Source organism: Spermophilus citellus (genome assembly GCF_964194105.1).
Source record: "Spermophilus citellus genome assembly, chromosome: 2".
Taxonomy (NCBI): Eukaryota; Metazoa; Chordata; class Mammalia; order Rodentia; family Sciuridae; genus Spermophilus; species Spermophilus citellus.
In genome coordinates this window covers 161,742,056-161,757,220 of record NC_138183.1, presented here as the reverse complement: position 1 = coordinate 161,757,220, position 15,165 = coordinate 161,742,056, and the positions used below count along the sequence as shown (strand labels likewise).

The 15,165-nt window shown below is 40.5% G+C and overlaps 1 protein-coding gene across 1 annotated transcript in view; it reads right to left on the bottom strand.

The window, feature by feature from the left end:
- Positions 1 to 15,165, bottom strand: part of EXPH5 (exophilin 5) — a gene marked incomplete at its 3' end in the record, with an annotated part of 73,691 nt that overhangs the window by 40,553 nt on the left and 17,973 nt on the right. The window lies entirely within an intron of this gene.

Below are 15,165 nucleotides of genomic sequence, written 5' to 3'. Positions count from 1 at the left end.
GTACTGGGGTCCATCCTCAACACTACATAAAAAATAAAGGTTAAATTCTTAAAAAAAAGAAAAGTCCCTTCTCCCATCCATAGTCACTTTTTGTCATTACTTGGTATATTTTTCTTAATCTCCTTAATCTTCTTTTGAAATCATCATCTTCATTTATTTTCTTTTTATTGTCTCCATGTTCCCCACTAAAATATAATCCATAATAGCGAGGACCTTGCCTGTCTTGTTTTCTGGAATGATGTCAGATGTAGGCCAGGGACTTAATAAGCCCTTGGTGAATGAATGAATATCTATTTGGGAAACTCTTCTCTCTGAACATGGATTTCTTCACTTATAAAATGAGGGGGCTGACTTGGAGCCTCTGTGGTGCCATCCCACTTGCTGTGAGTCTAAGCAGACTTCTACAAAGGTCTCAAAGGAAATGGCCTCATGTTCCAGGATGTGGATGACAAATCCCCATTTAGCTTGGTCTGAGATCTCAGAGATCCCAACTCTATTTCCCTCAGACCTCTGTGTTCCAGCCCACACCATCCCAGCCTTTCAGGTTGTCCTCTTGTGTCTACTGTCCATTCATGTCCTCAACCTTTCTTTTTGCTGCTTTTCTCTGGGTCCATTACATGATTAAAATGAAACAGCAAGAAGAGGACAACATGATTCCAGATTCAAACTGCCAATAACTTGAATGAAGACACTATTTTTGTATCATTTCTAGTGTCTTCATGATGTTGGTGAACTTGAACAAAACCTGCCCACTGCATCAGCACCTTGTCTCCTGCAGGGTAAAGTGGTCCTAGAATTAAATGTTAGGTATAAGTTACATGACAGCTGCTTCACTGGGCACTTCCACAAAAACTGTCAAATTAAATGACCACAGGATCCCCATGAAGTAGGTCCTTCATAGTCACAGGTTCCCATCCCAGACTCAACAAACTGCAAATAAAAATATTAGGAAAAAATGGCTGTATTGAACATGCACAGATCTTTTCTTGCCATTATTTCCAGAACAATACAGTAAAATAACTATTTACGTAGCATTTACATTGTATTAGTTATCATAAGCAATTTAGAGATGCTTTAAAGTATGTAGAGTCAGGTACGGTGGTATGGATGTGTAGTCCCCATGCTCAGAGGCTGATTAAAAGGATTGCTTGAGCCCAGGAGTTTTGACACCAGTCTGGGCAACATAGCAAGACCCAGTCTAAAAGAAAGAGGGAAAGAAAAAGAAAGAGAGAGAGAGAGAGAGAGAAGTGAACGAAGGAAGAATATGGGACAGTGTGCACAGGTTATATGCAAGTATTATACCATTCTTTATATGAAACTTGAGCATCCATAGACTTTGGTATCCATTGAGGGATCCTAAAACCAACCCCTGCAGACACCGAAAGACAACAACATTCATTTTACAGTAAAAAACCCTGAAACTATGAAAGATGAAAAACTTGTAGAGGTTGTAAGTGGAGAATAAAAAAGTTAGATTTCCACCTAGCTTAAGACCCCATTCGTTGAGTGAGTACAATAATTTCCAGTTTATTTTACTCAGTGCTTGAACTATTCAGGGCTTGCCTGGAATAAACTTTCTCTGTAGTGTGTCTAAACTTTTTGCAGGCTGGTTGCCTTGTCACTAGATGTCAGCTCCCTAAGTCAGATGCCAGAATTCCTGTACACATCAAAGCAGTGAATACATATTTGTTGAATAATCCAACAAATGAATACAAAAGAATTTCAAACTAGAGGTTTTTTAAAAATATGTTTTAGTTGTCAATGGATATTTATTTATTTACTTACATGTGGTGCTGAGAATCAAATCCAGGGCCTCACACATGCTAGGCATGCGTTCTTCCACTGAGCTACAACCCCAGCTTGAAGTTTTTAGCTTTTGCATCCCTCTTATTCCCCTTTACACAGATGCTCAGACATCCTACACTGAGACTCGCAAGGTGATGTTAGGATTCTACAAGTGCAGGGAAGCTGTGCAGAGCTGCAGTATCAGAGGTAAGTGACTCCTGTCAGGCTGTTACTAGCACAACTGCAAGACAGGTTAGTTCTGATCCATAGATAAAGTGTATGATCTCAACACCTTGGATTTGTTTATTATATTATTCATGGCTTCTTTCCAAAGACAACTACATCCTAAATTCTGACCACATCCTCTGTACTGCTGGTTCTGTAGAGTTAGGTAACAAGACACAACTGTACTCCTGAGGCTCTGGTGCATCCCTCCTTTGTTTTTCATTAATAAGAATGAAGTTGAATGCTTATTTTTACAATGTGTCCGGCCACGAAAAGAAGACAGAAGGAGAAGCCTAGGCAATTTTACAAGGTTAGAGAAAAGTGATGCTCCCATAGTTTATTCTGGGTCCAGGCAGGCAGGTTGCAAGATTACCTTACATTCACTTTTCATTCTCTAATTAAAACCCACAATGATATTCAACTTAATTCACCCTCCATATCATGACATCTTAAAGATGTTAGAAAACCAACTCAAATTGAATCTAACTTTCCAGAATGAGCTTCAACTTTAAGGAATTTAATGTTGCAATGTGAGGTTTTCCTCTTCTCCCACTTCATCCTCACATACTGATCAAATATAGAAGCCAGGAGGCAAGAAAGATAGATCTCAAATAGGTATTCAGTCTTTGATGTAGGCCACAAACTGCTCAGAAAGTGGCCTGGGGTTTCCTGAATGTCATCACCATGAATGTATTGTTCCTGGGTTCCCAGGAACGATGGAGTTGAGGAAAGTCTCTTGAGTTATAAATTGCAGGATTCACTCACTGGGTTAAGAAAGCTTGATGGGCTCATTGGTCTGTATTACAGTTTGCAATATATTTTTAAAAAGACTTAATCCTTGAACTAATCCTTACTCAAATGGTTCCTGCCTTTTCCAAGTCTTCTTTGGCAAAACTGCCTGTCAAAGATCAGTGCTGTGTTTACACTGCTTTTTTCATCAACTGACAAAATGATGCCAGTATGCTGCTGTATTTTGATCAACATTCCTGTTCCCAAGAACTGGCTTTGCCTGGCTGAGGCACTCCACTTCTTTAGAAATTATTGAAGAACCACATTCCAAAGAGATTTACTTAGAACATTTCCCCCTTAGATCTTTCTACAAAAAGTAATCATTAGAATTATTACTCTGCTGATGAGATGTTCCACACATACACACACATGAGTAAGATCTCATTCAGAAGAACTTACTAAGTTTGGTCTTAAATGTAATTACATTTATTTACCAAGACATATTCCTGTGAAGCAGTACTAGAGTGATTCTATCAGAAAATCTGTACCTGGGGAGAAATGAAGTAATACTGGCAGTACAAATGCATGCATCTACTGCAAATTACATAACTTATTTATGGAAACCTGACTTAGTATATAAGAAATTTTTTTTCAGAAATTTTTCTGGTAATGTTATTGTTCTATGTTATTATTTGACATCATTATTCAGGTTCTAGTAGATAAATTCTTCTTTCTCAATCTCAAAAACAAACACAATTTGTGATCACTCTTTGCAATGTATTATGAAACACTTTATCATGAAATCTCAATGGATTTTGGAGAAAAGGCCTAAATGAAGCTTTGTCACACAATACAAATGATAATATACCATTGGAGGATATTATGTACTTTGAATATGTCTCTGTGCATCATGAATTGGTTCAAAATAATTGTACTCAGTATAAACAACCAACCAATCTCTTGAAAATGAATAGAAATGTTAATGCAGTGATGCCAGGTGCATTTTATAGAAGAAAAGTAGAAATGAATAGAACTATTTACTTGGTATATGTATCTGGGTGTGTCCTATTCTTTATTAACAATGACCTTACATTTTAAAAGTCAATATTTTTTCAACTTTGAGTCATTTTTCTCCTGTTAGCAAAAATATTTGTTTTCTTTGGGTTGGACAAAGAAATGTCTGGCATAGGAAAATAAATCTTGATATCTGATTCGCACTGTTTTGTTTTATTTAAAATCATCCTGGTACCTCTATTCTCTTTACCATCATTCAAAAACAGGACTAAAGTCACAGAAGCAATGAATTAAGCATGGTAGTCTGAGAAGATGGACGACTTTTCTAGCAACTGGCAACCCAGGATGTGGAGGGAGCCTGTCCTGCTCATAGTAAAATAGTTGTGGATAATTGCTATGCTTTGGGTCATAGGATCCACCCTGCCCCTGCCTTTTTTCTTTCTTTCTTTTTTTTTTTTTTTTTTTGCACTCCTAGCCCTAATCAACTGACCTGAGGATTCTTGCTTGACCCAAAAACTAAACATAAGCAAGAATGCTGCCCAGCTGATGAGCTCTATTTTGAAGTGTGACTGACAATTAATTCACGTCTTTCCTGTTGGTGTGACTTGAAATCATAATGACAAGTAAGACAAGCTACAGTGACACAGAGGCTGTGAAACACAGTGAAAGGCACTGAGCAGTTCCATGTGATGACTGGCGCCAGAATGCTGCTGTATTTTTTTGTTTGTTTGTTTGGTTTTTTTTTCCTTTCCTTTTCTTTTTTTTTTTTTTAATTGGTTGTTCACAACATTACAAAGCTCTTGACATATCATATTTCATACATTAGATTGAAGTGGGTTATGAACCCCCAATTTTACCCCAAATGCAGATTGCAGAATCACGTCGGTTACACATCCACAATTTTACATAATGCCCTATTAGTAATTGTTGTATTCTGCTACCTTTCCTATCCCCTACTATCCCCCCTCCCCTCCCCTCCCATCTTCTCTCTCTACCCCATCTACTGTAATTCATTTCTCTCCTTGTTTATTTTCCCATTCCCCTCACAACCTCTTATATGTAATTTTGTATAGCTATGAGGGTCTCCCTTCATTTCCATGCAATTTCCCTTTTCTCTCCCTTTCCCTCCCATCTCATGTCTCTGTTTAATGTTAATCTTTTCTTCCTACTCTTCCTCCCTGCTCTGTTCATAGTTGCTCTCATTATATCATAGAAGACATTTGGTATTTGTTTTTTAGGGATTGGCTAGCTTCACTAAGCATAATCTGCTCTAGTGCCATCCATTTCCCTGCAAATTCTATGATTTTGTCATTTTTTATTGCTGCATAGTACTCCATTGTGTATAGATGCCACATTTTTTTTATCCATTCATCTATTGAAGGGCATCTGGGTTGGTTCCACAGTCTAGCTATTGTGAATTGTGCTGCTATGAACATCGATGTGGCAGTATCCCTGTAGCATGCTCTTTTAAGGTCTTCAGGGATGTGGAGAAAAGGGTACACTTGTACATTGCTGGTGGGACTGCAAATTGGTGCGGCCAATTTGGAAAGCAGTTTGGAGATTCCTGGGAAAGCTGGGAACGGAACCACCATTTGACCCTGCTATTGCCCTTCTCGGACTATTCCCTGAAGACCTTAAAAGATGCTGCTGTATTTTGATCAGCATTCCTGTTCCCAAGAACTGGCTTTGCCCGGCTCAGGCTGTTTCCTTTCTCTCTCCTGTACCCTCATCATAAAGTGCCATCTACATTTGTAGTAAAGTAATGTATGTTCCTCATCACCTAAAAGAGCATAACTAAAATGCCCAGCCATAAGTAACAATGTAGGAATTCTTACACAGGGAATTCCTAACATGGGGACAAGAAATTTCAAGTATCAACAAAATTGAGGGGTTTTTTTTGCCACTTAAAAGTTGTTTGAAGTTAATTTTTTAAAATTATGAACATATAATTATACAAGATGCAGAAGACTTGGAAATTACATAAAAGTTTGAAGGAAAAAAATTATTCATAATCCCCGGAAGACCAGAGATACTGCTTTCATGCTCTTTCTCACTCTGTGTGTGTGTGTGTGTGTGTGTGTGTCCCCAACTGTTTTAAAACAGGGGTTAACAGGACTAGGAATCTGCCCATCTCCGTTTTTAGCTGAGGTGTGAAAGCAAGAGATTCCAGATATTCAAGTGAGTTGTGAAAAGACCAGTAAGAAGAATTTCCTTGCTTGAATTTACAAAAACAAAGCCAAAGCAGTCCTGTTAAGAGTTAAGAATTGTAATGCATTCCACTGTCACATATAAATTTTTTTTTTAAATTAATTAAAAAAAAAAGAGTTACAAGTCCCCTTCCCCAGAGTGGGTCAGGAGAGTGGAGACAGAGGGAGGATTTGTAAGGAGATTTTCTTTAGAGAGAGAGTCTTCAACATTACTACTGAAAGAGCATAATTGTGTCCCTTATGCTGTGGGGGAAAGGCAGACTGGTTTCAGACTCCTGCCTGAGAAGTTTGAGTTTGAAAACTGGGGCTAGCCAGCTGCTCAGCTTGCAGAGTGGAGTGCACAGCTCACTGGTGGGCAGTCTTCATTTCCAGGGTTTCTCAGGCAAAAATGGCATGTTTCCCATGTACAAGACATGGGGGGGCCACAGGATTGGCTGAGGAGACATGGGATTCTCACAGTTCATGTCCTTTAAAGCCAGTTTCAGGGGTAAAAGAAAGAGGTTGTGGGTAAATCACTGGGTTCCTAGCAGAAAGCAGAAGAAAGCTTATCATCTGCATCAAAAGATCTTCACTACAGGGCCTGGCCAAGGCCATCTCTGAGAAAACCACACAAATACACCCAAGACAAGAGGCACATTTAAACATCAGCCCAACCATTCCAGCCAGGAGAGGGCTTTTCAGTATATAACTCCCCTCCAAACTAGTACTTCTCTTCCCACTGACCACCATCCACTTCAGCCTTGGAGTGGTTAAAACCAATCACTGATGAGAAGAGAGGAAGAGGCTTACAGGGAAAAGGAGAAGGATGGATCCTTCCTCACTGTTATAGGCAACTCAAGCAAGGGGTGGCTGTGGGAGAGGAATACGGAATCCTCTGAATAAGGCTGGAATTAACCGGGGACTGGACATTCTAATTATCCCATTGAAGTGGGCTGTGCTTTTTGTATTAAAGTGACCAGAGGACTTTTATTATATAAGAGTGAGAAGAAAGGTCATGGAAACACCCTTGTTCTTATTCAGTGGCATTTAAAGGAAAAGTAGGACACAAAACTAAAGATGCTTTCTGATTATATTCCACGAGTCCCATTTGAACAACATGTCAGTTACATATGTATGGGTTTTTTAATGTAATTTTTTTTAGATGAAATCTTCCTATGTTCCCAGGCTGGCTAAATCTTCCTGCCTCAGCCTCCCAAGTTGCCAGGGTATAGGCACATATCACCCTTGTATGCATTTTTTTTTTTTTTTTTGGTACTGGTGATTGAACTGAGGGGGCACTTTACCACTGAGCTATATCCCTAACCCTTTCTATTTTGTATTTTAAGACAGGGTCTCAGAAAGTTGCTGAGTCTGGTCTTGAACTTGTGATCCTCCTGCCTCCCGAGCTGCTGGAATTACAGGCATGCACCACTATGCTTGGCATCCTTGTATACATTTTTTTAAAAAACGCTTACACTGTAGACTGTTGTGTAGCCTACAGTTCTCATTTAACATTATAGCTAAGAATGCTGTGCTACAATATTCTACCATTGCATCTCTGTTAATAGATATACCTACTCCAGTACCATGGTGATCAGATGTTATTATTGTTGGTATAAAGCTATTTCCAATTTTCAGTCATAATGTTGAAGTGAACTCAGTTCAAAACTGGCATTTGTGTACATCTGTGATTAATTATGTAGAACAAATTTCTTTGAAGTGGACTTGCCAGGACAAGGGATGAACATGTTTTAATAACTTATAAAATACAGTACCAAATTATTCTGGAGAAAAGTTGTACCTTTTTTGCCTCATAAGAAAGCCCATTCTTGGGCTGGGGTTGTGGCTCAGTGGTAGAGTGCTAACTTGCAGGTGTAAGACTCTGGGTTTGATCCTCAGCACCACATAAAAATAAATAAGTGAAATAAAGAAAAAGAAAGAAAGCCCATTCTTCCATGCCTTTGGCCACATTAGTTATTAGTATTCTTTTTAATCTTTGCAAATTTGATTGACCAAAAAAAAAAAGTTTCTCTCTCTCTCTCTCTCTCTCTGGATTTCTTTGATTATTAGAGAGTTGAACATTATTACATGTGTTCTCTGGATATGAGCAGTTTTGTAACCTTTGCCTATTCCTTTAACCTAGATGTCATTGAACATATTGGTTCTGTGATGTTCAAGGTGAAGCACCAAAAGCATAGCAGGGTTGGAAACGCTACACATATGCCTCAGCCTATAGCTCACAGCCTGGTCTACATGTCACTAAGCAGGGCTCAGCTTGGTCATGACGGCATACTAGAGACCAGTGCTGGATGCTGCCTTTGGTACGCTCTATTTCTTGGTTGTTGGCCTCTTCTTGGTCTTGCCTCCATTCAGGCTGCTGTGATAAATTCAAAGAGAGGTATAATGCAGCCTAACTACACAGACAAGAGTGCTAGAGACACTATCACTGTCCTCATCTTTTCTAGCTAATTGCCCCAGACTGGCGTGGGAACACAAAATCACTGTCTGAGCCGATGTGAGGTGCTGGGCCTGGTTGGTAGGTCTGATCAAGTGATGGATTCTAGTCCTTTGTTACCCGGGCTGGTCAAATAACATCTATGTCTCATTTTCCTCATTTGTGAAACTCAATTCTTCATGACGAGTCCTCTGCTTTCCTATTTGGACTGTTGCCCATTGCTCCCTCATTTAAACCCTAAGTGCCAACCATTCCAAACTCTTTGCCATGCCTCCAGGCAATTTTCTTAATTTCTTTTTTGATTGCAATGTCCCTTGTACACATCCTTTGTTCCATGACCCAACTCAGTGCTTTAGCACCTAGCCAAAAGGTTGAAAAATGTCTTTTTGAGTGAAACAAAACAATTCAACCATGATGAGCTTTCAAATTTATAAGGATGATATAAAGACATGTTAGGAAATTTAGGATCTACTGGTAGAAAAAAAGATATATTCAAGGTAGCTGGGATGTAACACAGGACATGATAGAACATGTATAATAGAAAACCCAGACTTTTGATTTACAATCAAGATAAATTCTAGGGGCTGGGGATGTGGCTCAAGTGGTAGAGCGCTCACCTAGCATGCGTGAGGCACTGGGTTCGATTCTCAGCACCACATAAAAATAAAATAAAGATATTGTGTCCACCTAAAACTAAAAAATAAATATTAAGAAAAAGATAAATTCTAGTTAAGGGCTGGAAAAGCATTTGTGGAGATGTGTCTTAAAAGACAGAACTAGACTTTAGAGGAGTCTAAAGTCCATTAGGGTAAATCTGAGATCATCATTGTTCATCAATAGCGATGCTCATTCTCCAGTGAACACGTGAATGATCTGGAAGGTAACTTTGATGTGTACCTGAAGGGTGAGTGAAGGTCATCATGGGCATATAGGATAATCTGAGTAAAGGAAGGAAATAGGAGAGAAAATTACTTAGCGTTGTTTTGTTTGTGGTAAGCAGCCTACAGAGTTTTCATTTGTTAGTCTTACATCTGAAAAACTGTCCAAATTTACTCATAGAATCTAATCATTCTCTAGTAATATTTTTTTTAGTGATTCATAATACTGTGATTTTATTTTAATCAAAAGACTCATTTCTAATAGAAAACTCATTCAAAATACATTGCATTTATCTCTAGTTTCAATTTGGCGATATACGTGTCTGCCCGACTTAGTAACCTAACAAAGAATATCTTCATCTAGTCAGAAGTAATATTTTTATTGCCACGCTGGGTTATTAGGCTATGAACAAGAGTCCCCAAAATTGAAATTCTCTCAATTCCTTGATAAATACAGAAGAGAAATTTCAATACTCAGATCATGTAAGCTTTCTGGAGGCTTCCTGCACACTCACATAAAGGACAAAGCCTGAAGGGGAAACTAAAGGTTTCTTTTTGTGGCCTCTGCCCATCACTCACTCATTCAGAGCACCAGCGCATGGCACAGTTGCTCCCCTAGGCAACAGGTTCAACTGAAAGCTAGAAATATAGAGAACTGAAGCCACAAGCCCTTAAACCATATTTCTTTTTCAATCCGAAATTATTTTGTGCCTCTATTCTATTTTAAATTTACAAGATTTAAAAATAAAATGAAGGCAGTTAAACTAAGCTCATTCTCTGTGTGCCGGGCTGTTAAAAATTAGTGAGCATTCAGTAAAAGTTACTGAAAGGGAACAGATTGCTGAGGAGAGGGAATGTAGGCCAGCAGGCTCCAGGACCAGCCAGCGGTTACCACAACGAGCAAACACCAGTCTTTCCTTCAGGACTTTAGTTTCCAATATTGACATGAATGGTTTTCTGAATTGAAGATGCACATATTCCAACTATGAATCGGAATTCATATAAATTATGAATTCATATATATTCAAGAGTTTGTTATGTAGAATTGATTCAATGGAAGTGTTAACAATCCATAACTGCAAGTCATCCCACTTTGCTACATCATTCCACTCTTCAAGGTGAGTCTCTTCATGAAAGGCTTTCCTAGCAAGTATAGGTCCTATCCATTTTTCACTCCCCAACCCGACTTTGCTACTGTCTGTGCCACCCATTAGGCCCTTAGTCATGTGCAGGCTCATAATATTGTTAAAATTCTCATATCCTGTCCTCCCAATAGGTTATAAATTTCTAGAACCCTATGCTTTGCATTTATATAGCAGATTGCATATCTCCCACAAATAGTAGGTCCTCCAAATATTTGTCAGGTGTCTCTTATTTTGATATGAATGAAAACATCACTCATACTGATCCCACAAAATTTGGGATTTATTTAAGATGTTCAATTCATGATAAACTTGGAAAGGACATCTCTTTCCTTTATCATTATGCCTTGCTGAAGAGACCATTTTTAGCCTTATTGCTTTGACTCCAAAAGTGCATGTTCAATATATTTAAGCAAATTCTGGAATAATGGCCAAATGATCTTCCAGGGGGCTTCATGCTGGTGCATAGCAGCTTACCTGGTGTGTGTTGGGTAGAACGACGGCTGTGCCTCAGTGGCTCTGGACAAGCTTCAAAACCAAGATCCACAGTGCCCTAAGCTGGCAGGAAGAGCACATTGAAGTGAGGGGACCCTCCTACTCACTGAAGGTGAAGTACACTTCTGCTGATCCTCTATTAAAGGGGAGGGCACTGCTAAAAAGCTGGCTTGTTGCTGACTGGGAAGGAGAAATAGCCACTTGAAATGAAGTGTCCTGTTTTTTATTTTTTTGTTTTTGAGTGGGGAGCCTTAATTATTTTTGCTTGGAAGTGGAGAAAGATAAAGCTCCTGACCAAAGTACAAAGCTGACAGGGAGGAAATGAGAGCACCTGTATTTTCCTCTGGTTCACTGGGCACCTGCTGCCTAGCAGGCTGTTCTCCATGGCTCACCTATGTGGTGGCTTCTGTGGGCCAATTAGTCCCCTCCTCTATGGTCAGGTGGCTGCTTTCAGTTTCTCCCCCAGAAGTCCTTCACCAGGCAGGCCATCTGGAGCTGAGGAACAGTTCCAAGAAGCTTGCCAGAGTTCTACTTTGAAATCTGCCCACTTTTCCCCTCACCCCCAATCTTGGTCACAGGCCTAAAACCTGACTTCAGTTGCCAAGAAATAATCCACATTAAGAAATAATGTCTCTAAATACATTAAAGATGATAGAGGAATTAGAATCCTTTAATATTGAGATATTATACCTCACACTGGACTCAAGAGTAATCCATTTAGATTCTGAAGCCAGAAACCTGAGTTCCTACAAAGTATCCTTTCTCCCCCTTCCTATAGCTATCAGTCACTAAATCCTGCTAATCTGACTTTCCAAATATTTTTTGAATCTCTCACCGACTTCTTTATTCCTAGTCAAGATCCCCACTTTACTCCATTTTGTCTTGCTGTAACAGAACATCACAGATTGGGTAATTTATAAAGAAAAAACCTGTTTTTTCTCATGGCTTTGGAAGCTGGGAAGTCTAAGAGCATCGTGTTGGCATCTGGCAAGGGCTTCATGCTGTGTCATCCATGGCAAAAGCAGAAGGGCAGGAGAACACCAGAGAGCAAACAGCAGGCGAGGGATGGGGGTACAGACTTGCTCATATACCAAGTCCACTGTCATGATAACTAACCTACCCCTGGAGTAACGACATTCAGACATGCATGCGGGCAGAGCCTTCATGGCCTAAATACCTTACTAGACTCCACCTTCCAACACTCTTGCACTGGGGGATATTTCCAATATACGACCTTTGGGGGACACATTAAGCCCCTATCCCTCTAACCCAGACTTCACTCAGAGACACCCGCCTAAGAAGAAAAATTGACTCGGTTTCTCTGTTGCTCTAAATATTTCAATGGCTCCTTCTCCCAGCTTTGTCAAGCCCTGGGTCCTGGGCACGGTCCACAGGCCTCCATCGCCTACCTTTTCTCCCCCTTGCTCATGCCATTGCCTCTTATTGCCTGTCCATGTGACCCTAGTGCTATCCACTGTGAACGGAGCCTGCCTGTAACCACATTTTTTTATGACTTTGTGCCTTACCTAGTGCTGCTCACCATTCAAGGTGAGGTGTGCCCTTCTCACCTTCACTCACACCTTGTCTCCCCTGAGACTCAGTTCAGGCATCATCTCCCCCAGCATGGGGTTAAATGACATGGAAAAACTGTAGAGAACATTTTTGTGTCTCTGCTACTACGTACATAGTAAGAGCTCAAAAATATCTGTTAAATGAATGCTGATGAACAGAGGTGTTACTGAATCATGATCCAGAAAAAGTCTATCCCTTGGTGTTCTTATTATAGAGAGGAACACAGAGGTACCCGACCTCTGTCCCCTGATGTTGTGAGGCACTGAGAAGAAGGATCTGAAGCAGTAATAGCTTCCAGTGCTCCAGATGGAGGACTGGCTCATACCTGGCAACTCCAAGAGAAGGAGGTAAAATTGCAATGTTATTCCCAACACTTAATTTTGATGGCTGGCTGACCTACAGTCAAAAACTCCTGATGACTACCTGCCTCCCAGGAAGAAAGGCATACCCAAGCTGAAGAAGGAGCCTGGACCTGGCTTCCCTCCTGGAATGACCCTAAGCCAGGAAATGTAAGATCTGCCATCTTTAGGGATCTGCCCCTGAGAGTGCCTGCATGGCCTCACAGATGGAGCTCAGGTAAGCTGTGAACAGAAAAGCGTTTGTCTGTACCACTCAAACCACAAACCATCACTGTTGTGTTAGAACACGGTTTGGAAATTGTGGCATTTACATAATTGTGAGCTAATTTTTAGACACACACCAAAAAAATTTTTACACTTAGGTGTTGTTTTGTTCCTGTGAACACTCCTCAAGGCTCTGAGAGGCCCAGAACAGAGTTAAAAGTTGACAGGTTGGGGAAGTGGAATGGTAGCTGGGGAGGAAGCTGGAATCAGAGCTCGGTGGAACTGGATGAGGGTGGGGTCTGGTGTGGCTTTGAAGGTGGAGACAGCTCCCCTGGAGCAAATATGTTACTCATAAACCCTTTAAAGACTTTTGCCTGGATGACAGTGGCAAAGCAATTAAACAGCTGTGGATAGACATGACCTAATTTATTGGCCTTTTCTGTTGCCTTCTGTGGAGCCAGAGCTATACTTTGACCTATAAGTAAGAATGAGTTTTGGAGGCTGAGAAGGGATATTACTGAGGATAGGGGGAACTGATGTCATTAAGGAAGAAGAGGTACCTGGAAGCGGACCAGAGAATGGAGGGGAGGCCCTGCATTTCCTTACAGAGTTTCCTATGAGACCGAGAGGCCATTGCCAGAATCCTCTCCACTAGTTTTTTTCTACATTGAGGAATAAACTACCTATAACCAGTATTACAGGACAACTTTCAGCAAGCAGAGCTCCTACTCAGCCTCTGGTGATCCCAAAGGGAGCTTCAAAGGACAAGCTCAAGGGCAAATGCTATATCTCGGTCAGCACGTTAGAACTACCCTCAGACATGCACAATCCCCAAAGTTATTTTTATATGCCTTAATGGCATCTCGGAGAAAAGAATAGAATGAACATGATAGCAATTTTAAAAATACGCATTGAACAAACCCACTCAACAGCCAATGTGAAGAAATTCTGACTATAGTGGGATCAAGGAAGACAGTTCATAAGACCAGGATCTAATCAGCTTGTGGCCATTACAGCATTTGTGTTGATAGTAACCCACACTCAGTGGGCAGAAAAATAAAACAAAAACAACAAAAGTAAAAAGTGATTCTTCCAGTTGCCAGACTAAACAGCTCCAGGGACAGGAGGTTCTTTGATCCCGCCAAGTAGTTTTAAAATGGGAAAGCACTAGAAACAAGGTTCATTACATTTGTCAAACATAATCCTCTTGATTGTGCTTTGCTAGGACCCAAGGATTTTCCCTCCCAAATCACAGGGTTTCTTGAAAGATCAGCTGTGCCTCAACTCATGCAAAGGAGTGGATCGTAGAAAAAAATGGAACAAGTGGGGTCCACAACCCAAGTGCCCAGGCAGCCAGGGTGGGATCCTTAGTGCACATGACATCATCTGTGGAGCTTTAAAAATCAATACCATACCACTCTGTCACAGAGCAATTAAGCTAAAATGGCTTGGGGTATCCTGGATGGGGGAAACTGGCATTGGTAATTTTATTTAAATAAATACTTTTTGGTACTAGGGATTGAACTCCGGGGGTGTTTACCACTGAGCTACATCCCCAATGCTTTTTTTTTTTTTTTTTTTTTTTTTTTTTTTTTTTTAGAGAGAGAGAGAGAGAGAGAGAATTTTTAATATTTATTTTTTTAGTTCTTGGCGGACACAACATCTTTGTTGGTATGTGGTGCTGAGGATCGAACCCGGGCCGCACGCATGCGAGGCGAGCACGGTACCGCTTGAGCCACATCCCCAGCCCCCCAATGCTTTTTTTAACTTCTAATTTTGGTCTTGTTAAGTTGCTGAGGGTCTCACTAAGTTATCCAGGCTGACCCCAAACTTGGGATCCTCCTGCGTCAGTCTCTTCAATTGCTAGAATTACAGGCGTATACCACTACACCCAGGTTGGCACTGGCTGTTTTGAGAGTTCCCCAGATGGTTGTAATTTCAGTCAAGGTTGGGAATATCTGTCTAAGCACAGCCTGTGGCCTGAGATCTTTCATCAGAGATGCTGGGTAGATGCTTCAGATGTGCATTAGCTTTTGTGCGCAGGTGGGTACGCAGAGAGGAGAAGCAAAGCAAGTACAGAGAAAGCAACTGCACAACTCCCACTGGTAGAGGTATCTCGGC